Source organism: Giraffa tippelskirchi, chromosome X (genome assembly GCF_054371585.1).
Source record: "Giraffa tippelskirchi isolate mGirTip1 chromosome X, T2T-mGirTip1v1.2.pri, whole genome shotgun sequence".
In the NCBI taxonomy this organism is placed as follows: Eukaryota; Metazoa; Chordata; class Mammalia; order Artiodactyla; family Giraffidae; genus Giraffa; species Giraffa tippelskirchi.
This window is the reverse complement of record NC_137289.1, coordinates 77,092,501-77,116,539: the sequence shown is the minus strand read 5'-3', so window position 1 is coordinate 77,116,539 and position 24,039 is coordinate 77,092,501. Positions and strand designations below refer to the sequence as shown.

General features: G+C 38.1%; 1 protein-coding gene across 3 annotated transcripts in view; it reads left to right on the top strand.

Annotated features, from left to right (window-relative positions):
* LOC145536754 (uncharacterized) overlaps positions 1–24,039 on the top strand; it is a 507,944-nt gene that overhangs the window by 46,957 nt on the left and 436,948 nt on the right. For 2 of the 3 annotated variants that reach the window (XM_081566546.1, XM_081566544.1), the window contains exons 1-3: positions 19,171–19,405; positions 20,975–21,177; positions 23,440–23,583. The gene's annotated coding sequence lies outside the window, so the exon portion shown is untranslated. Of the gene's footprint in view, positions 1–19,170; positions 19,406–20,974; positions 21,178–23,439; positions 23,584–24,039 lie in introns of those variants that run through there. The other variant, XM_081566545.1, reaches the window with a different exon arrangement.

Genomic DNA, 24,039 nt, shown 5'->3' with positions numbered 1-24,039 from the left:
GTCGTTAAGTCATGTCTGACTCTTTATGTCCCCATGGTCTGCAGCACGCCAGGCTTCCCTGTCCATCACCAACTCCCTAAGCTTGCTCAATCTCATGTCCTTTGAGTTGGTATTGCCATCTAATCATCTCATCCTCTGCTGCCCCCTTCTCCTTCTGCCTTCAAACTTTCCCAGCATCAGGGTCTTTTCCAATGAGTCGGCTCTTCACATCAAGTGGCCAAAGTATTAGAGCTTCCTTACAGATGACCCTTGTGTGTGAAGTCACATCAGTCACGTCCAACTCTTTTCGACCCTATGGACTGTAGCTTTCAAAGCTCCTCTGTCCATGGATTCTCCAGGCAAGAATACTGGGGTGGGTTGCCATTTCCTTCTCCAGGGGATCGTCCCAACCCAGGGATGGAACCTGAGTCTCTTAAGTCTTGTGAATTGGTGGGCAGGTTCTTTACCACTAGCGCCACCTGGGAAGCCCACAGACTATTTGATTCAGTCCTTTTATTTAGCCATTGAAGACTGTAAGGTTTATAGAAAAGAAGTTAATGTCCACAGAACTCAAGCTTTCAGAATTCTAGTTGCTTATGCTTTACAATATACCATTTTTGCTGTTCTGCTGATTTCTCTATATTTCATGTGTTAAGTACATTTGAGATTTCTTTCTCTCATTTTAATTAATTTGTTTCATCTTATTGGTTTTCATTAAAATAAAATCGAATATATTTGAAAGGGAATAACTTTGAAAAATTAAGTAGCTTAAAAATGGTCTGGATGTTGACCCTGTGTTTGGGGCTGTAAAAGAATAGCATTTGGCTTGTCGGATGCCTGTATATGGGTGGCTCTGATTCCAAATGGAAAGACTTCTTATTAAAATTTTGCAAACATGCAAAGAAAATAAGTCATATCTCACCACTCATAAATAAACAGAACTGTTGAATTTTAGTATAATCCTTCATACTTTTTATAGACTACATGTACTTTAAATAGTTATATATGCTTTTTAAGAAGAAAAGTTAGATTTTTTATGTATATATTGTTGTTGTTTAGTTGCTCAGTCATGTCCAATTCTTTGTGACCCTATGGACTGTAGCCCACCAGGCTCCTCTGTCCATGGGATTCTCCAGGCAAGAATACTTGAGTAGGTAGTCATTCTCTTCTCCAGGGTATCTTCCCAACCCAAGGATGGAATCCAGGTCTCCTGCATTGCAGGAGGATGCTTTACCATCTGAATAATGTATATATAAATAAATATATTTAATCCTGACTCTTCACTCAATTGGAGAAGGAAATGGCAACCCACTCCAGTACTCTTGCCTGGAAAATCCCATGGACGGAGGAGCCTGGCAGACTACAGTCTGTGGGGTCACGAAGAGTCGGACACGACTGAGCGACTTCACTTTCACTTTTCATGTTCATGCATTGGAGAAGGAAATGGCAACCCACTCCAGTATTCTTGCCTGGAGAATCCCAGGGACAGAGGAGCCTGGTGGGCTGCCGTCTATGGGGTCGCATAGAGTCAGATACGACTGAAGCGACTTAGCAGCAGCTTCACTCAATTAACATTATCCACTGACCTTAAATATTCAGATATGATGTACTGAATGAAAAATACTCCCCTGGAATGCCTCATGATTTATTTAACCAACACTCTATTTTGTTTCTTTTTCTTTTTAATGATTATGTCTTTGAATATGAGCAAAAATATTAGCTCCTAACTCTGATTATCTTTTAGGAGTTAGAAAGTTAGGTCCGTGGGCATGACTAATTGTAAGAATATTTCTAGGCTGTTAAATCACTTTCTAGAAGGATTGTACCACTAAATGATCTTACTGGGAATGTATGAAAATATTAGGAGAGTATATTGGGTTGGCCAAAAATTTCCTTTGGTTTTTAAGTAAAAATAAATGACATTTTTTTCCCATTTTCACCAATAATTTTATTGAACAATGTATTCAGAATTTTGTTCCAACATCTTCTGCCATTTTTCCAGCAACTTCATAATTCCTTCTTCCCAAAACTTATCTTTTTGAGGAAAGAACTGTTACAGGTATCTTTTTCAGTCTTCCAGGATATTGAAACCTTTTTCCATGAAGAGAATTTTGTAAAGACCAAACTGGACCTCCAAAGATGTAATGTCTGGCGAATACAGTGGATGAATCAAAACTTCCTAACCAAGTTGTAACTGTTTTTTGCCTGGTCATCAAAGAAACATGTGGTCTTGTGTTACCCTGATGGAAGATTATGCATTTTCTGTTGACTGACACTGGAGGCTTTTCATTGAGTGCTGCTTTCAGTTGGGAGCAGTACTTGTTGGAAGTAATTGTTTGGTTTTCCAGAAGGAGCTCATAATAGAGAACTCCCTTCTAATCCCACCGTATACACAACATCACCTTCTTTTGATGAACATCAGCCTTTGGTGTAGTTGGTAGTGGTTCATTTTGGTTGCCCTACAATCTCAGTCATTCCATATTATTGTCCAATATACAATTTTCATCACACGTCACAAATTTTTTAGCCATGCAAATTGGATTTATTTGAATTTTTCCAACTTGCCTTTTGATTTTCTTTTTTATTTATCAATATTTTTTAATTGGAGGAAAATTGCTTTACAATGTTGTTTGTTTCTGCTGTACTACAAGGCAAATCAATCATAGGTATACACATATCCCCTCCTTCTTGTGCCGTCCTCCTCTCCCTCCATCCCACCCCTCTAGGTCATCCCAGAGTACCTGGTTAGACTCCTTTTAGTATATAGCATCTTCCAACTAGCTATCTATTTTACACATGAGAGTATATATTTGTCAATATTTTTATACTTTCTCAATTTGTCCCACTGTGTCATTCTTCCACTGTGTCCACAAGTAGGTTCTGTATGTTTGTGTCTCCATTCCTTCCCTGAAAATAGATTCATTGGTAGTATTTTTCTAGATTCCATATATATGCATTAATATATGATATTTGTTTTTCTTTTCCTGACTTACTTCACTCTGTATAACAGGCTCTAGGTTTATCTACATCACTACAACTGACTCAAATTCGTTCCTTTTTATGGTTGAGTGCTATTCCATTGTATATGCATACCACAGCTTCTTTATCCATTCATCTGTCAATGAACATCTAGGTTGCTTCCATATCCTGACTATTGTAAATAGTGCTGCAATGAACATAGTGGTACATGTGTCTTTTTGAATTGTGGTTTTCTTGGGGCCTTCTAGGACACAAGAAGGGTATCCACTCTAGCCACTATTATCCAATATAGTTTTGGAAATGCTAGACATGGCAATCAGAGAAGAAAAAGAAAATAAAAGGAATCCAGATTGGGAAAGAAGAAGCAAAACTCTCACTGTTTGCAGATGACACAATACTAGACATAGAAAACCCTAAAGATGCCACCAAAAAATTACTAGAGCTTATTAATGAATTTAGTAAAGTCATAGGATTCAAAATTAACACACAGAAATCCCTTGCATTCTTATATGCTAACAATGAAAAATCTGAAAGAGAAATTAAGGAAACAATCCCATTCACCATTACAACAAAAAGAATAAAATACCTAGGAATAAACCTACTTAAAGAGACAAAGCACTTGTATGCAGAAAACTATAAGATGCTGATGAAAGAAACACACACACAAAAGACATAATTTGTTTTAAAAATGAAACATTTTTGTTATGTTTCAGTAGAGTATCACACAGGGAAGTGCTGTCAAGAAGGTATTTTTTTTTTTTTCACTTAACTTATGTGGAACCCAAACATCAAAGGGAATAACATAACCAAGCTGGTGCAAATGATTTTTTCAAAGCTTGATTTGCATATTTTGAGCATATGCGCTATCTCCCACATGATATAGCATTGATTGTTCTCAATTAATGTCTTAATTTGATCACTATAAACTTTAGTAGGTCTGGAGATGAACCATGGATCATCGTTCAGCAAGAAACCTCTAGCATGAAATTTCACAAATCACTTTTGACACCTTTGGAACCTTCTCCATACACTGCAGAAATCTTTGTTTTTGTATTTTATTTGTGTTTTTACCTTTCTTGAAATATTAATAATAAAGCATAATATGCCCAAAATGTTGCTTTCTTTCTTTCATCTTCAGTACTAAAATGGCTATACAAAAATTTGCCCCATAAGTTTTTTGTATTTTTTAGATACAGGCTGACATGACAGCTGTCATAATACAATCTAACGAAAATATCTTGAATTAAATTACAGACAATTAAGCATACTAGAGTCATCTGACAGAAAAAAAACTGAACTTTTTGTCCAACCCAATATATATATGTGTGTGAATATAGAATGTTTGCCAATTAAAGAGCAAAAAAATAAAACACCTCACAAATTCATTGTTTTAATGATAGTATCTTTGTTGCTAGTGAATTTGAATTACTTTGTATAAATACAGGCTGACGTAGTTCCTCTTTCATTCTTATTTTTTTCAAGTCCTAATGGAAGTTAGATATTTTCTTACTGATATGTAAGAATATTTAATACAATAAGAATATTAATCTGCTATATTTATTGCAAATATTTTTATCAGTTTTTCACTTGACTTTAGTGTTGTTTATGGCATTTTGATATATAGGAGACTTTTAAAACTTTGTCATCACATAGACCTATTCAGTAGTTATTATGCTTAGAAAGCTCCTACCAACCTTAGTTCCAAAAAAATTTCCATTATTTTCTCCAAATATTTTTTATTTAATTTGTTGATCTATTTGGCATGAATTTTTATATTAGGTATGAGCAATGATACAACGTTTTTCCAATTAGCTAAAATAATTGTTTCATAAGAATTTATTAAATAATCTTCCCCTTTTCTCCATCACTCTGTGATGCCATGACTCTGATAAAGTCAGGGGTTTTCTTTAGAAAGTTACCACAAGAGTATTCTCCAGTAAAAATTCTGGAACAACTTAGAGCATTCCAAAATGTTACCCATAGCTTTGTGTATGTGCATTCCATGTTTTTTGAGGACAGGAGCCATAGCTTCTTTAAAATACTTTCCTTCCCCCACCCTCTAAGTATCTAGAACAGTGCTGGATACAACAGTAGGTATTCAGTATTGCACAGTGGCTACAGCTGATGGCTCTGGGCCTGGACTCTCTAGGTTTGAATAGTGGCTCTGCTAAATATTGCTTTTTGCAAGTAATTTAGCTTACTTGAACCATGAACTTCCAGATGTTCAAGCTGGATTTAGAAAAGGCAGAGGAACCAGAGATCAAATTGCCAACATCTGTTGGATCATAGAAAAAGCAAGAGAGTTCCAGAAAAACATCTGCTTTATTGACTATGCCAAAGGCTTTGACTGTGTGGATCACAACAAACTGTGGAAAATTCTGAAAGAGATGGGAATACCAGATCACCTTCCTTACCTCCTGAGAAATCTGTATGCAGGTCACTAAGCAACAGTTACAACTGGACATGGATCAACAGACTGGTTTTAAATCAGGAAAGGAGTATGTCAAGGCTGTATATTGTCACCTTGCTTATTTAACTTATATGCAGTGTACCTCACGTGAAATGCTGGGTTGGATGAAGCACAAGGTGGAATCAAGATTGCTGGGAGAAATATCAATAAACTCAGGTATGCAAATGACACCACCCTTATGGCAGAAAGTGAAGAAGAACTAAAGAGCCTCTTGATGAAAGTGAAAGAGAGTGAAAAAGTTGGCTTAAAACTCAACATTCAGAAAACTAAGATCATGGCATCTGGTCCCATCACTTCTTGGCAAATAGATGGGGAGACAGTGGAAACAGTGAGAGACTTTATTTTCTTGGGCTCCCAAATCACTGCAGATGGTGACTGCAGCCATGAAATTAAAAGACACTTGCTGCTTGGAAGAAAAGATATGACCAAGCTAAAGAGCATTTTAAAAAGCAGAGACATTACTTTGCCAAGAAAGGTCCATCTAGTCAAAGCTATGGTTTTCCAGTAGTCATGTATGGATATGAGAGTTGGACTATAAAGAACGTTGAGTGCCGAAGAACTGATGCTTTTGAACTGTGGTGTTGGAGAAGACTCTTGAGAGTCCCTTGGTCTGCAAGGAGATCCAACCAGTCCATCCTAAAGGAAATCAGTCCTAAATATTCATTGGAAGTACTGATGCTGAAGCTGAAACTCCAATACTTTGGCCACCTGATGCGAAGAAACAACTCATTGGAAAAGACCCTGTTGCTGGGAAAGATTGAAGGTGGAAGGAGAAGAGGATGACAGAAGATGGCATCACTGACTCAATGGACATGAGTTTGAGTAGGCTCCGGGAGTTGTTGATGGACAGGGAAGTCTGGCATGCTGTAGTCCATGGGGTCACAAAGAGTCGGACATGACTGAGTGACTGAACTGAACTAACTTATCTAAATCTCATTTTTCCCATCTGTGAAATATGAATCAATGATTATAAGTATCTTGTAGAGATTTCTTGAGAGCTAAATGATATAAACCATGCAAAGTCTTTAAGCCAGTGCTTGGTACCTAGTAAGTACTCAAGTGTTAACACTTTTTAAATTACTATGGCTTTTATTACTATTATCATTATTGCAGTAGCAATGGTAGGGGCCTGCATTGACAATATAATGGCCCTGCAGAAGACAGAGAAGTTCACTGCCTCCTGGGGCCAGGGGTGGTGGCCGAGAGGAGCTAGCCCGCGCCCAAGGCCGGGGGCGGTGGCTGAGGGGAGTTATCCCCTGCCCAAGGAGCAGCGGCTGCATGGGCACAGGAGGGCCGAGAGGAGTTACTCCACATTCAAGGTCAGGAGGGGCCATCATGAGTAGATACCCCTTGTTCAAGGTAAGGAAAAATGGCTGCACTTTGCTGGACCAGCCGTGAAGAAAACCCCACGTCCAAGGTAACAAAAACCCAAGTAAGACGGTAGGTGTTGTGAGAGGGCATCAGAGGGCAGACACACTGAAATTAAAATTACAGAAAACAAGCTAATCTGATCACACAGACCACAGCCTTGCCTATCTCAATGAAACTAAGCCATGCCATGTGGGGCCACCCAAGACGGGATGGGTCATGGTGGAGAAGTCAGACAGAATGTGGCCCACTGGAGAAGGGAATGGCAAACCACTTCAGTGTTGTTGCCTTGAGAACCCCATGAACGGTATGAAAAGGCAAAAAGATAGGACACTGAAAGATGAACTCCCCAGGTCAGTAAGTGCCCAATATGCTACTGGAGATCAGTGGAGAAATAACTCCAGAAAGAATGATGGGATGGAGCCAAAGCAAAAACGACACCCAGCTGTGGATGTGACTGGTGATAGAAGCAAAGTCCGATGCTGTAAAGAGCAATATTGCATAGGAACCTGGAATGTTAGGTCCATGAATCAAGGCAAAATGGAAATGGTCAAACAGGAGATGGCAGGAGTGAACGTTGACATTCTAGGAATCAGCAAACTAAGATGTACTGGAATGGGTGAAATTAACTCAGATGACCATTATATCTACTACTGTGGGCAAGAATCCCTTAGAAGAAATGGAGTAGCCATCATGGTCAACAAAAGAGTCTGAAATGCAGTACTTGGATGCTATCTCAAAAACAACAGAATGATCTCTGTTCGTTTCCAAGGCAAACTATTCAATATCACGGTAATCCAAGTCTATGCCCCGACCAGTAACGCCGAAGAAGCTGAAGTTAAACGGTTCTATGAAGACCTACAAGACCTTATAGAACTAACACCTAAAAAAAAGATGTCCTTTTCATTATAGGGGACTGGAATGCAAAAGTATGAAGTCAGGAAACACTTGGCGTAACAGGCAAACTTGGCCATGGAGTACAGAATGAAGCAGCACAAAGGCTAATAGAGTTTGCCAAGAGAACGCACTGGTCATAGCAAACACCCTATTCCAACAACACAAGAGAAGACTCTACACGTGGACATCACCAGATGGTCAACACCAAAATCAGATTGATTATATTCTTTGCAGCCAAAGATGGAGAAGCTCTATACAGTCAGCAAAAACAAGATCGGGAGCAGACTGTGGCGCAGATCATGAACTCCTTATTGCCAAATTCAGACTTAAATTGAAGAAAGTAGGGAAAACCACTAGTCCATTCAGGTATGACCTAGATCAAATCCCTTATGAGTATACAGTAGAAGTGACAAATAGATTTAAGGGACTAAATCTGATACACAGAGTGCCTGATGAACTATGGACAGAGGTTCGTGACATTGTACAGGAAACAGGGATCAAGACCATCCCCATGGAAGAGAAATGCAAAAAGCAAAATGGCTGTCTGAGGAGGCCTTACAGATAGCTGGGAAGAGAAGAGAAGCGAAAAGCAAAGGAGAAAAGGAAAGATATTCCCATCTGAATGCAGAGTTCCAAAGAATAGCAAGGAGAGATAAGAAAGCCTTCCTTAGCAATCAATGCAAAGAAATAGAGGAAAAGAACAGATTGGGAAAGACTAGAGATCTCTTCAAGAAAATTAGAGATACCAAGGGAACATTTCATGCAAAGATGGGCTCGATAAAGGACAGAAATGGTATGGACCTAACAGAAGCAGAAGATATTAAGAAGAGGTGACAAGAATACAGAGAAGAAGTGTACAGAAAAGATCTTCATGACCCAGATAATCACGATGGTGTGATCACTCACCTAGAGCCAGACATCCTGGAATGTGAAGTCAAGTGGGCCTTAGAAAGCATCACTATGAACAAAGCTAGTGGAGGTGATGGAATTCCAGTTGAGCTATTTCAAATCTTGAAAGATGATGCTGTGAAAGTGCTTCACTCAATATGCCAGCAAATTTGGAAAACTCAGCAGTGGCCACAGGACTGGAAAAGCTGTTTTCATTCTAACCCCAAAGAAAGGCAATGCCAAAGAATGCTCAAACTACCACACAACTGCACTCATCTCACACGCTAGTAAAGTAATGCTCAAAATTCTCCAAGCCAGGCTTCAGCAATACGTGAACGGTGAAATTCCAGATGTTCAAGCTGGTTTTAGAAAAGGCAGAGGAACCAGAGATCAAATTGCCAATATCCGCTGGATCATTGAAAAAGCAAGAGAGTTCCAGAAAAACATCTACTTCTGCTTTATTGACTATGCCAAAGCCTTTGATTGTGTGGATCACAATAAACTGTGGAAAATTCTGAAAGAGATGGGAATACCAGAGCATCTGACCTGTCTCTTGAAAAACCTGTACGCATGTCAGGAAGCAACAGTTAGCACTGGATATGGAACAACAGACTGGTTCCAAATAGGAAAAGGAGTACATCAAGGCTGTATATTGTCATCCTGCTTATTTAACTTATATGCAGAGTACATCATGAGAAACGCTGGGATCGAAGAAGTACAAGCTGGAATCAAGATTGCCAGGAGAAATATCAATAACCTCAGATATGCAGATGACACCACCCTTATGACAGAAAGTGAAGAAGAACTAAAGAGCCTCTTGATGAAATTGAAAGAAGAGAGTGAAAAAGTTGGCTTAAAGCTCAACGTTCAGACAACTGAGATCATGACATCTCGTCCCATCACTTCATGGGAAATAGATGGGGAAACAGTAGAAACAGTGTCAGACTTTATTTTTCTGGGCTCCAAAATCACTGCCAGTGGTGATTTCAGCCATGAAATTAAAAGACGCTTACTCCCTGGAAGGAAGGTTATGGCCAACCTCAATAGCATATTTAAAAGCAGAGACATTACTTTGCCAACAAAAGTCCATCTAGTCAAGGCTATGATTTTTTCATTGGTCATGTATGGATGTGGGAGTTGGATGGTGAAGAAAGCTGAGCACCGCAGAATTGATGCTTTTGAACTGTGGTGTTGGAGAAGACTCTTGAGAGCCCCTTGGACTGCAAGGAGATCCGATCAATCCATCCTAAAGGAGATCAATCCTGGGTGTTCATTGGAAGGACTGATGTTGAAGCTGAAACTCCAATACTTTGGCCACCTCATGCGAAGAGTTGACTCATTAGAAAAGAACCTAATGTTGGGTAGGATTGGGGGCAGGACGAGAAGGGGATGACCGAGGATGAGATGGTTGGATGGCATCAGTGACTCAATGGACATGGTTTTGGGTAAACTCCAGGAGTTGGTGATGGACAGGGAGGCCTGGCATGCTGCATTTCATGGGGTAGCAAAGAGTCAGACACAACTGAGTGACTGAACTGAACTGACCTGGATAGAAGCTGATTCAGAAGCTTAAGGACTGTCAGAGATAACTTTTTACTGATAGGCATTGTGGTCTCCTCTTTATCATAGTGTCACATACCAAAATGAATTAAGGGACAGAGGGAGGAAAACTAACAGAAAGGGATTCTCTAGGTATGTAGGCAACATACTTATTCTATAATTTTATTAGAAACAATATAAGAATATAACCATTTTCCCTTGTTTATTGTGATGCTATGCTAGGGAGAAAATTATTTAAAGGTTTCTTCATTGACTTGATTACGCCAAAAGATGAGACAAAAATCATAGAATGTTACATACACACAAGGAATCATCTAGTTCAAATCCCTTATTTTATATATGAAGACCCAGAGTGGTTCAAAGAGTTTAACTGATTTAACTAAGGTTACTCAGAAAGTTACAAGTTAAACTTGGAGTTTGAACTCAGCATTTCTGACATATATCAATGTGTTCTTTAAATTGCCTTCCTATCCATACTTAATTTGAAAACTGCAATACAATATCAAAAAAACCAATTATATAACTTAAAATACTATCTCAACAACTTTCTAAGATTCCTAGTCCTAAGGTGGATTAGTAATGCTGTTTTGTATTATAAAATGCATTTAATGGGGAAAAATCAGATATGGTTACAGCTCAAAACAATTTTTATCTTAGAATTGATAGCATCAACATATTTACCTGAACATGGTTATCGGTTTTGAGTTTAAAAAATAAAACAGATTACACTTCAATTGTGCCCTGTCCCGTTATAAATTCATGTAAAACCAGTTATTCCAAGTTGCTGCCGATTGAACTCAGTGATTATCTGCAGAGCAGCTTGGAGAAAAGGCATCTTCCAAAATATATAAACACTTCTTTCACAAAAGCAGCTTAATTTTCACTGGCATTATCCCTTGATCTCTACATTCCTAACAGGTGAATTCCGACAAAATAAAGTAATTCAGTTGGTAAACGGACTAACTTGGTTGCATTGATCCCCATTCAGATCAACATTCAGATAAACATATTTCCTTAAAATTTAATTCCTTGATTTCAAACTGGCACATAAATGAGGAAGAGTTCATGAGGAAACAGAGATACTAGTAACGCTAGTGGATCTTATTAGCATTTCAATCACTTAGGCCTCTTGTGGCTCACTTTCAATATTTTTCTTTTCATTAAACCAGCTACTTGATTGATGTTCCTACAGCATGGTGAACTCTTCAGTTTGTGTTATATTTTTAAACAGTGATTTAAATTGTGGACACAATGGAAAATATAAGAATATGATATCCTTTTTTGTGTGTTGCTCAGAAGCTCTCAGCTCTATTTTCTCAAAACCCCTATTTCTTTGATCCTCCACAGTAGGCAATAAAATTTTAGAATTCTAAAAACTGGTACAGGGATACATTGCATATGTATGTGTGTGTATACACACACACACACACACACACACACACACAGTAACTGAAGCCAAAAATATAGATTTGAGTCAGTAGCAGAATGAGGTTCAGTAGTAACTTAATACCTTTAAGAGAGAGAGGGAAACAGAGAGATATGGAGAGAGAAGGGGAGAGAGAAGGGTGGGAGTGCAGAATTAGCACAATTCCAGGCATAGGTACCAGAGAAGGAAATGGCAACCCACTCCAGTGTTCTTGCCTGGAGAATCCCAGGGACTGCGGAGCCTGGTGGGCTGCCGTCTATGGGGTCACACAGAGTCGGACATGACTGAAGCGACTTAGCAGCAGCAGCAGACATAGTACTTTTCTTTAGCTTTTCACCATGCTTTTCTTACTACCAAAATAGACAAACAAAATGAGATAGTTACTATTCCAGTCCAAAATTGGCCTGAAATGCTTGAAAACATTTGTCAGAGTCCTAGCCTTTATGTCAGCTGTGCCCCTGGCATGAACTCAGGCATGATACTTATGAGGACCTTGTACCAACAGCATAGTCATGATTAAACAGGTGATGTGAGTTCTCAGCCACTATGCTCATTCCTAGCCTTTCTACACCTTTCCTCCACTACATTTTTTTTCAATATAAAATTGAAATGGCATTATAATTTGAGGCAGTCTTATTGCCACACTATAGCCAGTTAAATTGTCAGGGCCTCTAGGAAGGTCAGGATTTTTTTTTGCCAAGTACTGCTACTGTGAAATGCTAAATAATTGTAAAAAGCATAGACTGGGTGGTCAGTATAAAAACCAGACCATGATGAGCAATCTGCTCTTATCTGTGTCTTTGTCTTCTTTCCCTAATGAGGCTCATTAGGGGCTTGTACATGAGAGGAAAGATTCAGTGTTGAGCACTCCTTTCTAAATGCCCCTGTTGAGTTACTTCTTTGTAGAGATAGTAAAGGTATTACAGGCCATGCTGCCTTGCTTGTTTTTTTGACATGAAAGGTGAGGTTTTCTTTTGCCCCTTTTAATGTTGTTAAACAAGAATGGGAAACAAGTTTTAAAGAACAAAAAAGTCTTATCCGTTATTTATATACTATTTATGAAATAATAGTTTGCCTTACATTTACTATACAAAAAAATTTCTCATAAGTTATCTCATTTGATCCTCAAGCAGCACTCTGAGTTACTATTGGCCCTGTTGTGCAGATGAAGCAATTTGAGGCTCAGAAATTTAAATGACTTGCTCAAGACAATATTAAGCAATATAGATTTCTAAGTAAAGAGAAAAACTAAGAAACTTAGATAATAGAAATAACTTAGATCATATGAGGCTTGAGAAGATTCATTTGTCAGTTCCAGAGGCAAGTGTATATAAGGACCCTAGTGTTTTCCCCAAGATAATGCAGTTATTTAGAATTCAGTCTAAATCAGCACAGTCAAATCTCTTCTCCATTTATAACTCATCTAGAAAAAGTAATAGCACAACAAATGATCTTTAGTCTGTCCATTCTGAATCAGTGCACTTTGTCAATGCTTTTTGAAGCATTACTTATATGAACAGACAAATCACTATTTTATATAGTCAATAAACAGGTGACGTCACATTGTTAGAAATCACTTGGCCTTTGAAATTCTAAAAGGGATTCACTGTCCCTGTGTACACACACTTATGCTGTTTGAAGTTACTATATTGGGTTAGCCAAAAAGTTTGTATAACCCAATGAAATTCTTGGCCAACTCATATATCAAGGCATTTTCTTGGTGAATAAGGAATATGGAGAATGCAACCAGCTTTCTCTTACGTGTAACTACATTTGCTATGATGAATATATTATTTTCTTATGACATGGAGTCACTAAAAACTTGGGAACTTTCTTTATAAATAGATGGAATATTTTGGCAGGATTTAGACTGACAAAGTACAGTAAATGTTCAGCAAAGCTCTGTGTACCACCTTCCAGATATTTGGGGGATTTGCTATTTTGACATTAGCCACTCTCCCTTTAATTTTTTGCAGTATGTTTGTTGAGGAGGAAATCTATTTAATTTGTTTGAGTGTAGAACAGATTTACTCAGGAAAGAAGCTTGAGCAAACATTAAGCTTCTCTTCTGAAGGAATTGTGCTGAGATTTGGCAGAGCAAAACCTGATTGCAAAGCTGAGGCACAGGACTGGCCATTTGGCCAAATTGTGAAGTAAGACAAGTCTGTCTTGAGCTCAACTTCCCACCTTTCTGTCCCTGTAGCATCTGAAGTTCTGTATCTTTTCCTGACATCTTTTCTCCTTATCCACTTATCATACTAAAATTTTAATGTCCTCTTCCTCAATCTCTTGGCTAGGGAATTGATAAACCACCAGTAAGTTGTTAATGAATACAAATGAGATTTATTCTGTCATTTTCTGAACCTTCAGATTTGGGCTTTAAACCCAAAGGAAGGAATGAAAATGTTACCCACTATGACAGGCTACTGGGGAATTTGAGACACTATGTGTGTTTTCTACATCCCTCATAAAAAACACTATGTACAGAGATTCTCACTGCCTACAAGTATATTGCAAATTCTGGCAGACAGTTTAAAAACTAAGAGTGTTTAGGTGGTAAAGTGGGAGATATAGCTCAAATTAATTGATGCTTTTGAACTGTGGTGTTGGAGAAGACTCTTGAGAGTCCCTTGGACTGCAAGGAGATCCACCCAGTCCATCCTAAAGGAGATCAGTCCTGGGTGTTCATTGGAAGGACTGATGTTGAAGCTGAAACTCCAATACTTTGGCCACCTGATGGGAAGAGCTGACTCATTAGAAAAGACCTTGATGCTGGTAAAGAATGAGGGCAGGAGGAGAAGGAGACAACAGAGGATGAGATGGTTGGATGGCATCACCGACTCAATGGACATGGGTTTGGGTGGACTCCGGGAGTTGGTGATGGACAAGGAGGCCTGGCGTGCTGCAGTTCACGGAGTCGCAAAGAATCGGACATGACTGAGCGACTGAACTGATTGAATGAATGCTCTTAATTTCAAATTATAAAACATTTTATACCTATCTATATAGCAATAATTTTTTGAATTAGTAGCACATAGACCTGCAGAATGGTTCTTACTAGGATAATTTACACATTCTCTATACTTACTAGTACACATCTAGTAAGTGCCATGCTGAGACATCAATTCAGGTCTCAGTGTCTGACTACGAAGCCATTCTTTCCAATACATCTGAATTTTCACATAAGGCATGATCTTCTCTCTTCCATGTTTTTAATCCCAATTAATTCAATTCTACCTCTCCCTATGCCTCTCCTCCTGCCCTATTTGCCCATCTCTCTCATCTATTGAGTGTCTTGACGCTCATTCTCTTGTGAACAAACACTTCCATATCTGTCTATGTGCAAGGAATCTGGAACCAGATGGCTTGGGTTCAAATTCTGAATCCACAAATTATTAACTTATTTATGTTAACTTAAGCTGGATACCTAACTCAGTTTCTTGATCTGTAAAATGGGGAGATCATGAGTTCCTATATTGCAGGGTTGTTTATTAGACTGGCTAAGCCAAAATATGTAAGTTAGTTAGAAGAATACCCAGACTATTTTAAGTATTCAGTAAATGTCAGTTGATTATTCTCTTTTTTCCACCATCTTATTTTAAATAAAGCATGTTTTTTCCCCTGAAATGATACTTAAAACTCTACTTAACATCCATGCTTCTCATTCTCAATATAGATGGATTTGCTTCACTCTACAATCTCCATTCCACCTCAGTATTTCCCTATAGGTTCATCTGCTTATCCTTCTGTTGTAAAAGGATGTGTTCCTTTTTTTCTTAGTTAGCCTTTTATCTCCCATCTCTTCAGCAACCTAACTTTTTTCTTGTATCTTTGATCTTTTCTTTCCACCATCTCCTTCCCCCCAGTCTTCAACTATCCCCAAGGATCATTTCTTCTCTCAAATGTCTCAAATCTTTTCTCAAATTTCAGTCCTATAGTTAGTTTTTATATCACTGTTAAACTTTTTAAAGGTAAATGTGTGGCATGAACTTTGCAGATTGAGAGAAATATTTTAAACTCCTCTCTGAAATTTGTAAGCTGGGTAATCTTGAACATGTTTACATCTCTGAGCCAGATTCATCATATAGAAAAAGGAAATAACCATTTCACTGAGTTGTTGAAAAAATGAAATACTTTATTTTAAAAGGTGCTTAGTGTAGGTAGTGTTCTGTTTCTTGATCTCGATGTGCTTATAAAGTAAAGGAGGGTGCAGTTTGGAAGAATTCATGGAGTTTTACACTTACAATGTATGCCCCTTTTGTATTTATGTTATAATGCATATTTTTTATCTTAGAAATTAAATAAACTAGACTGCAATTTCTGTCATGGAGTAAGTGCTCAATAATTGTGGTTATTATTATATTTATTACTAGTAATTGAAATTTGGACTTCAACCACTCCAAGTTCATCAGTGACCTCTTATCAGTAAGTCCAATGCCTTTATCTGTTTGAAGATAAACACCATCATTTTGAATCTTTTTTCTCCTTTGGCTTCCTCAATATGCCTGGGCTATTCCACTCAAGTACCAATTCACTCAGCTAGACTTTTGTTAGCAGATCTCTTTTTAATTATGGAAAGTTCTGTAAATTCATATATACCCAGAACTTTCCATAATTATATATAAAACTTCATATATATGTAATAAACAGAGTATTCTTGTTTTTGTGTGAAGAACTGCAGAGCCATTCTGAAAAGTTAGAAGGGTTGGTTTTGACAGCTTATTTCAGTTGATAACAACGTGTGTAAAGATGGATATGCCTGTAAATTAGGATTTGGGGATAATTTGCATTGAGTAACAGTTTAATTCCAAGAAGTAAAGAGTATCATCAAGGAAGTGCATAAAAGTTTATATTTGTCAGACAGTGTAAAAAGAAGAATAGGAATGAGAGGACAGGGAAAGAATATTTGGAGAGAAATGATTGGAGCTAGAATAGTTTTTTGTCCAGAAAGCCAAATCCTGTGCTTATGATATACAATTAATTGTTCCTCAATCTCTGGGGTAGCAGAACACTGAGACAGGAGTTAGACAATTTGGGTTTAAGTATCAGGAGTTTTACTTAGCCAGCATTGATGCACTGGGTAAATAATTTAAACCCCTGAGCTTCGGTTTTCTAATCGTCTGATGGATATAAAAGTCTCTCCTCCCAATCATTTTCAAAGTGTTGCTGTGAGGCTCAAATAACATAATATATGTAGAGATGCTTTGCAGCTCACATGACATGACACAAATGTGGGAGATTATTTGTAAGGTACTTGTTGCATATCCCCTCCTGAGTTTTAGCTCAGTTATTATCAAGTCAAGAATCTAACTGGCTGTGTTAACAAAATGTAGCAATGTCTCATAATAATTTAATTTTGCTTTCTGGCAAATAGTACATAATTTGCTGAAAGAAATGAGAAAATACATGTCAAAGTCCTTTGAAATCTCTGAAGTGATATTCATAAACCTTACTACTGTGTTTCTTATTCTTAGTTGTCTTTATTATATATAAATACTTATATTTATATATATATACTTATAAACATATGAATATTTAATACATTGCATATGTCTGTCTTATATATATAACTTTAATGGGCAAACAAAAGGGGATTCAGGAGTCATTAAATTTTGACAGGTTTCTCTGATTACCATTCAGTACACAAAGCTACTGCTAAATTACAAGTATCTTACAAGGGAATTTGTCAACAATTATTAACAAATTAGCAGGGGTCAGTTTATCAGATTAATTTGCATGAAGCTGAAACCATGGAGAGTAACAGCAAATGAAGTGGTATGTCCCAGCTCCACAGAAATATATCCTGCTAATTAAACAACAAAAAGTAAAATCCCACAATTTGAATGTGTCAGCTCTAATCTACTTTCTGTGAATACACACACTTTTGAAGGATATGTTCAACTGCTGAAAAGACATTTTTGAGCTGCAGGAATCCAGAAATTATGTCAGTAGTAGCAATACTATTAATAATAATGATTACTTAAATTTATATAGCAGATACATATAAGATTCAGAGGTTGAGGAAACAGGAGCAAAGCTGCATTGAGATAGCTGATTAAAGTGGGAAACATCTGTTTTTGTAAAAGTGGATGGGAGCCAGAATCTTCCTGCTTGCTAACCGATTGTAATTTCATTTGGTCAGAAGTGATTCATATATGTTCACACTTGTAAAACACAGTTTTCTATTTGCTTCCACCTCTTCCCACTCACTATATTCTGCTTTCCTTTCTCATCATTAGTGTTTGTATTTTTTTTTTTTTGGTTGTTTCTTTTTGGTTTTTATCATCCCTTCTTGTGTCTAGATCCCAGGAGACAGATACATGTGACATCTTTCCAAACTTTCAGCATTTGCTTGAGATATTATTTAATTCCAGTATGTTTGGGGTTTGGTGGATGGAGCACTGCACTGAGGTTCAGATGTTTGGGTTCCTTTTCTAGTTCTGCCACTAAACTGTTGTGTGACTTGAAACAACTCTTCTATCTGGGTCTCCATTTTCTCATCAGTAAATGAGGGAATTAGGTAAAATTACTTTTTTCAGGTTCATTTTAGCTACATTCAGTATTTAAATATTCTATTTTGTGGACCAGATGACTTCCTTTGGTGATATGAATACCTAGAGAAATGTTTTCCAGTGAATAGGGCTATTAATAGAAATTTTGAGTTAGCTCATTACAGCTTTTAGACGTTTGCTTTGATAAAGGAGTTTAAACATAAGTATGTTCGCCTATTATGGTACCATGTAAGGCTGCACAGCTTCAGGAACACTTGGTGAAGGAAAAGAAATACTCAGATATCATATTGAGGATTAATAGCATGTGAGAATTTCAGCTTTGTTTAAAACAGGGTTCATAAATTTACAAGGTCAAGGGATTCAATGTTTTGGTGACAATTTGAGTTCAAAAGAAACAAAATATTCTAAGTTTAATTTTGAACACTGAGTACTAGCACGGGTCCACTTTAAACCAGCATATTATCTAAATCCATAGAACTTCAAAATGGAAGCTACTTGAACTAATCGTGAGCGTGCAAGGCTACTAGAGATCCTAGTTGTAGCCTTTCCCCATCCCCGCCCCCTCGCCTTCAACTCGAGGCCTCAGTTTCTAGGTCTACAAGCTTAGGTTAAGAAAGGAAAAAAAAAAAAAAAAAGTAGATTTCCCATAAACGCTAGAGAGGGGCGTTTCACATTGGTTCAGCATTTCTTCGACCATTTCTTTCATTGAGAAATCTGACCACCTGTTGCTTCCAGGTTAGTTTTCTTGCTGCTTTGAATTCTTGCTCACCTTGATTTTGTGTGTGTGTGTGTGTGTGTGCGCGCGCCCGCGCGCGCACCCGCGCGCGCTAGTGTGTCTCTGTTTAATCTTCTCTTTAGACCCCTTAAAGTACACCCACAGATATTTGTACAGTATTGCAGGGAAAACAAACTTTTTCAACAGCTATTAAGTGCGGGTAAAGGGCGAAGACCAGCTCCCCCGCCAACGGCCGCCCCCCCCCCCGTGACTCCCCCCGCCTCCTCTCAGCTCACTTCCCCCGCCCCCACCGCTAACCCCACCCCCGCGCGCCAGGTCGGGGCAGAGTTACGTCACCCGCTGCCGGCGGTTCCTTGGCACGCGCCAGGCGCTGAGGGCAGCGGTGACCCGCGTGCTGGGCGCAGCGCAACCGGGACCTGTCCTTCCCCTACCCAACCGCCCTGTTGGTAGCTGAGGGAATCCTGCCCCCGCGGCGTCTGGCCGGAGAGGGTAGGGGAAGAGGCAAGTAGGAAGGCGGCTTGCTGTAACCCTCGGGTGCGGCTGTAGCGGGAGGCGTTTACCATTCTGAGGAGCATCCATTTGAAAGCCCTGTAAGGCGAAATGGTCTAACAAAATGCGGGTAGTTGTGGAGGGGAGGAGGCCCACCGGACTGCCAGGGCAGAGGAACGGGGAGAGTCAGAGTAACCGGGAGGCCCTTGGTCCCTTGGCCTCAGGTGGTCAGGCTGCCTCAGTCTCGCAGCTCTGCTCCAAGCTTCGCATTGCAGATGGAGGTCCTGACAGACTAGTGGGAAACTTTTGGGTGAGGACAGGCAGGGAAAGTGTCCTACGAAAAACCGAGGACGGAAAAAGGGAGTGAGGGGACAACAGCTAGTTTGGCTAACTGACAATTTGGTGGGACAGGGCCATAGATTGGAGGAGTCTCTCTGAGGTGAAAGTCTCCGGTGATTTCCTTCACAGGGACAGCCTGAGGCAGAACAAGGAGGAAAATGGGGGCGTGGGGGCGCTAATTTAGAGCAGGCTAACTTCAGCTCGACATGAGGAAAATTTACCACAGAATTTTAGCTGTTGGTAAACACGCGGGGCTGCCTCGTCGAACTCTGTGACGGCTCTTCTAACCGTCGAATTCCAACCTTATGATTAGATATCAACTGTATTTTTTTTTTTAGTTCCCTGAGTCGATTATTCTTCCTGTATGATAATAACATAATAATCCCTCTCAGCATTATTTATACTGTTTTCTTATGGAAAAAGAAATCCACCCTGCCCGGATCAGCTGATGATATCATTTATTTATTTTTTTTTCTTTCTCTTTTTTTAAAATTTTTTATTTTTAATATTATATTTTATTTATTTATTTATTTTTAAACTTTACAATATATCATTTAGAACATTTTGTTTGAAATTTAAACACTTATTGTCTTGGATATGGATAATAGAACTTTTATAGTAGTGCATTTAAAATACATTAAGCTTAATTAAAACGCTAGCAATTAGGGCCATTCAAGTTGAACTTCTAGTTTATCTTCCTACATAGACTGTAGACCCAAACCTTTCTACATAAAGGAATGTAATTGGAAATAAACTAATATTCAAAGCTAGTCAATATTCATAAGAATGCACTTTGAGATCTTGAGAAGGGAAAATTGATCACTAATTTTTAAAATATTTTGACAGTTTTGTTTCCTTTTTTTACTTTTTTTTTTAAAGCTGAGATGAAAAATATTGGTGAATATTTTGCATAAACAGCCACGTGGATATGCAAGAGTAAAAAACAGGTAACACTTATCTGGAGTTAAATGAAGAAAGAAGTAGAAACTGGAAAGACCAAAACAAAGAGAACAAAAAGAGAAAAGCCATTTAGGTAGATTTCAAGGAGTAATGTTAAAGAGCAAAAAAGAATAAGAAAGCCATTGCACACCAAAACTTGCTTTCCTCGAAGAATTTTAAGTACTATTACACAATCATAGTAAGCACAACCACATCTTTTAATTAATGAAATTAGCTGTGCCTGGCACATAGTAAGCCCATATTACCCATTTGTTGATTTGCTCGAATGATATGAAAATTTTCCCTCTTTATTTTAACAGACTCTCTGCTGGATGCAAGAACTTCACTAAGGGTTTCTGTTATACTAACTATTTATTTTATTTTTTTTTCAGAGTAACTGAAACCTATTGGAGGTTAGTTCACCACTGGAGCCTACCAAAGGTCCTTTCTTTTATTCACTACCTACCTCTGTGCAGCCTCACTTAAACTCACACCTCAGGTGAGGGGGAAATCAGAGAAGGACCAGCAGCTTGCCAGTGCCGGTAGCATCATTGCCAGTTTCTTCATCCATTTTAAGGCTACAGATAATCTGACAGTAAGCATTAGGATTTTTTCAGATCTTCCTATTCCCCTAACAACGCTCATTTTTAATCTGAGAATGTCTACCAGATATATAATCCTAATACTTTCCTTTTAATTGGAGGATAATTGCCTTACAATGTTGTGGTGATGGAAAGTAGCATTGACATATAAAAACTAACATATGTAAAATAGATAACTAGTGCAAAGCTGCTATATAACAGGGAGCCCAGGCTGGCGCTCTGTGAAGACCTAGAGAGATGGATTGAGGGGGTGGGGTGGGGGAGGGAGGCTCAAGAGGGAAGGGGTATATGTGTGTGTGTGTGTGTGTGTGTGTGTGTGCGCGCATGCATGTGTGCTCAGTCGCTTCAGTCATCTCCAACTCTTTGCGACCCTAGGTACTGTAGCCTGCCAGACTCCTCTGTCCATGGGATTCTCCAGGCAAGAATCCTGGAATAGATTGCCATGCCCTTCTTCAGGGATCTTCCTGACCCAGGGTTGAACCTGCATCTCCTGTATCTCCTGCATTGCAGGCAGATTCTTTACTGCTGAATTACTTGGAAGCCTATATATATATAAAATTATGACTGATGTTATATTGATGTATGGCAAAGACCATAACCCTAATACTTGATTGTAGTTTCTAGAACTCTGTTGTCCAATCCAGTACCACTAGCCACATGTGGCTATTAAAATTTCGATCAGTTAAAATTAATCAAAATTTAAAATTGTGTTCTCAAGTCCCACTAGTCGTATTTTACATGCTTAACAGACATATGTGGCCATATGTATTGAATAGTTCAGATGTAGAATATTCCAACATTGCAGAAAGTTCTTTTGGACATGGCTGCTCTAGAAAGCATGCCAGCCCCTTGTCATATCTGCAGTTTAAAAGATATTCAAACCCAGGTTTCTTGACAAACAAGATTAAGGTAAACAAAATATTCTCTAGTAGTTCAAGAAGTGGCTGTATAAGGCAGGACTTGAGTGAATTGGCTCAGTGGAGGGCAAAGGAAACAAAACAAAACAAAACATGGCAGTACCACTCGTTTAATTTGGTCATACTTATTTAGGCTGGGAAAGTGAGACCTATGTTGAAGTGTTTTTCCAGAGTGCTTTGGCTATGATTTCAGACCATTTGTTTAATGTTAACATCAATGACTCAAGTTAAAGCATTTCTACATACACAGTTATAAAATTTAGTTTAAAGACAGTAAATGGAAGGGGAAAAGTTGATTCTAAGGCATCTGCATTATCACAATATTACTTTATAAATTGCCATTAATATATCCTTTATATTTTCCCTATTGTGGATTTCAAGAGCTGAGTAATACAGGTTGGAACACTGCAAGCTGCAACAACTTTAAGCTTCAAAATTACTGGTACTAATAATGATTCACATTTCTGTAGTGAATGTCTTACATTTTAGAAAGTGTTCTCCTCCTCATTTTTCTTTCCATGGATCTCACAAGGCACTCCTGATGTAGGTAGGGCAAATATTACTATTCTTTTTTTAAGATTCTTTTCTTTCTAGTCTTCTTCTTTGCCTTGACTCAGATGCCACCTGCTCCATGAAGCTGTTTCTTTAAGTGTTAACTCTTTAGCTCTTGTTCTGTATGGTACATGTCTTAAGCTAGTTACCAATGCTGTTGATGTACTTTTGATCTTTTCTTAATAGATTCACAATTCCTTTAGGACAGAAGTTGTGTCAGATTTATATTTGTGGGTTTTTTTTCTTTATATTTTATTAAGGTAAAACTCATATGACATAAAATTAACTATTTTGAAGTATACAATTCAGAGATATTTAGTATATTCACTGTGTTGTGCAACCATCACTTTCTAATTCCAAAACATTTTCATTATCCCCAAACGGAACCCTGTACCTATTAAACAGTCACTACTCTCTGCCTCCCTACAAACCCTGGCAACCACTAACCTTTCTGTGTTTGTGGATTTATCTATTCTGGATATTTCAACTAAATGGAACCATACAATGTGCAACCTTATCTGTCTGACTTCTTTCACTTAGCATGTTTTCAAGGTTTGTTCACAATGTAGCATGTATTGGTATTACATTCAGATTTATATTTGAGTTTTGTATTTTACTAAAGAGGCACTCAGTAAATAGTAGCATAATTGCTTAATGGTGGACTATATTACCCCAACAACAAATTTTACCCTGAACTCCCATACCTGACAGCATATGCTAATATAATGCAGTCTGTATAAATAGATAAGGCCTGAACCTAATTAAATTCTGTTATTTCATCCTTAGCTACTCAGAATATCTAAGCCTTAAACATTAACCGTCAGAAGACTTTCTCTATTTATCCATTCTGAGACGTGGCACAACATGTCGTGTTTTTCCGACAAGATCCTGCTGTGACATCTCCTGCTGAAGTTCATCTGTGGATAGAAGGTAAGATGTTTTGAAACATCTTAGCTCTGCAGATCACATTTGATCTTTAACAGGCTCAGCTGCCCAGATTTCACAAAGTGTTAATATATAAAAACAAATTATTTTGTAATATTTTACAGAAGATCCTTCAATATTAAAGATTTGAACCTGAATCTGTGTTTAAAGGTTCATAGCATTATGTTTTAAAAAACACATTCTCAGAAAAATTTCCATTTCTTGTTTAGTGTTTTCCTTGTATGACTGTTGGAATTAATGTATTAATTAAATTTTAATATATTAATTGTGAATTGGACTTAATAAAATTAATTAATATATAATTATTTGAAGCAATCAAACATTCTAAAATAATGACATGAGGCAACCACACTAGTAAATAAAGCAGACTGCCTTACAGGTGTGATTTACATTCTTCTATTGGAAGGAGCTAAGACTGACTGAAGAGAATGGATTATAGGG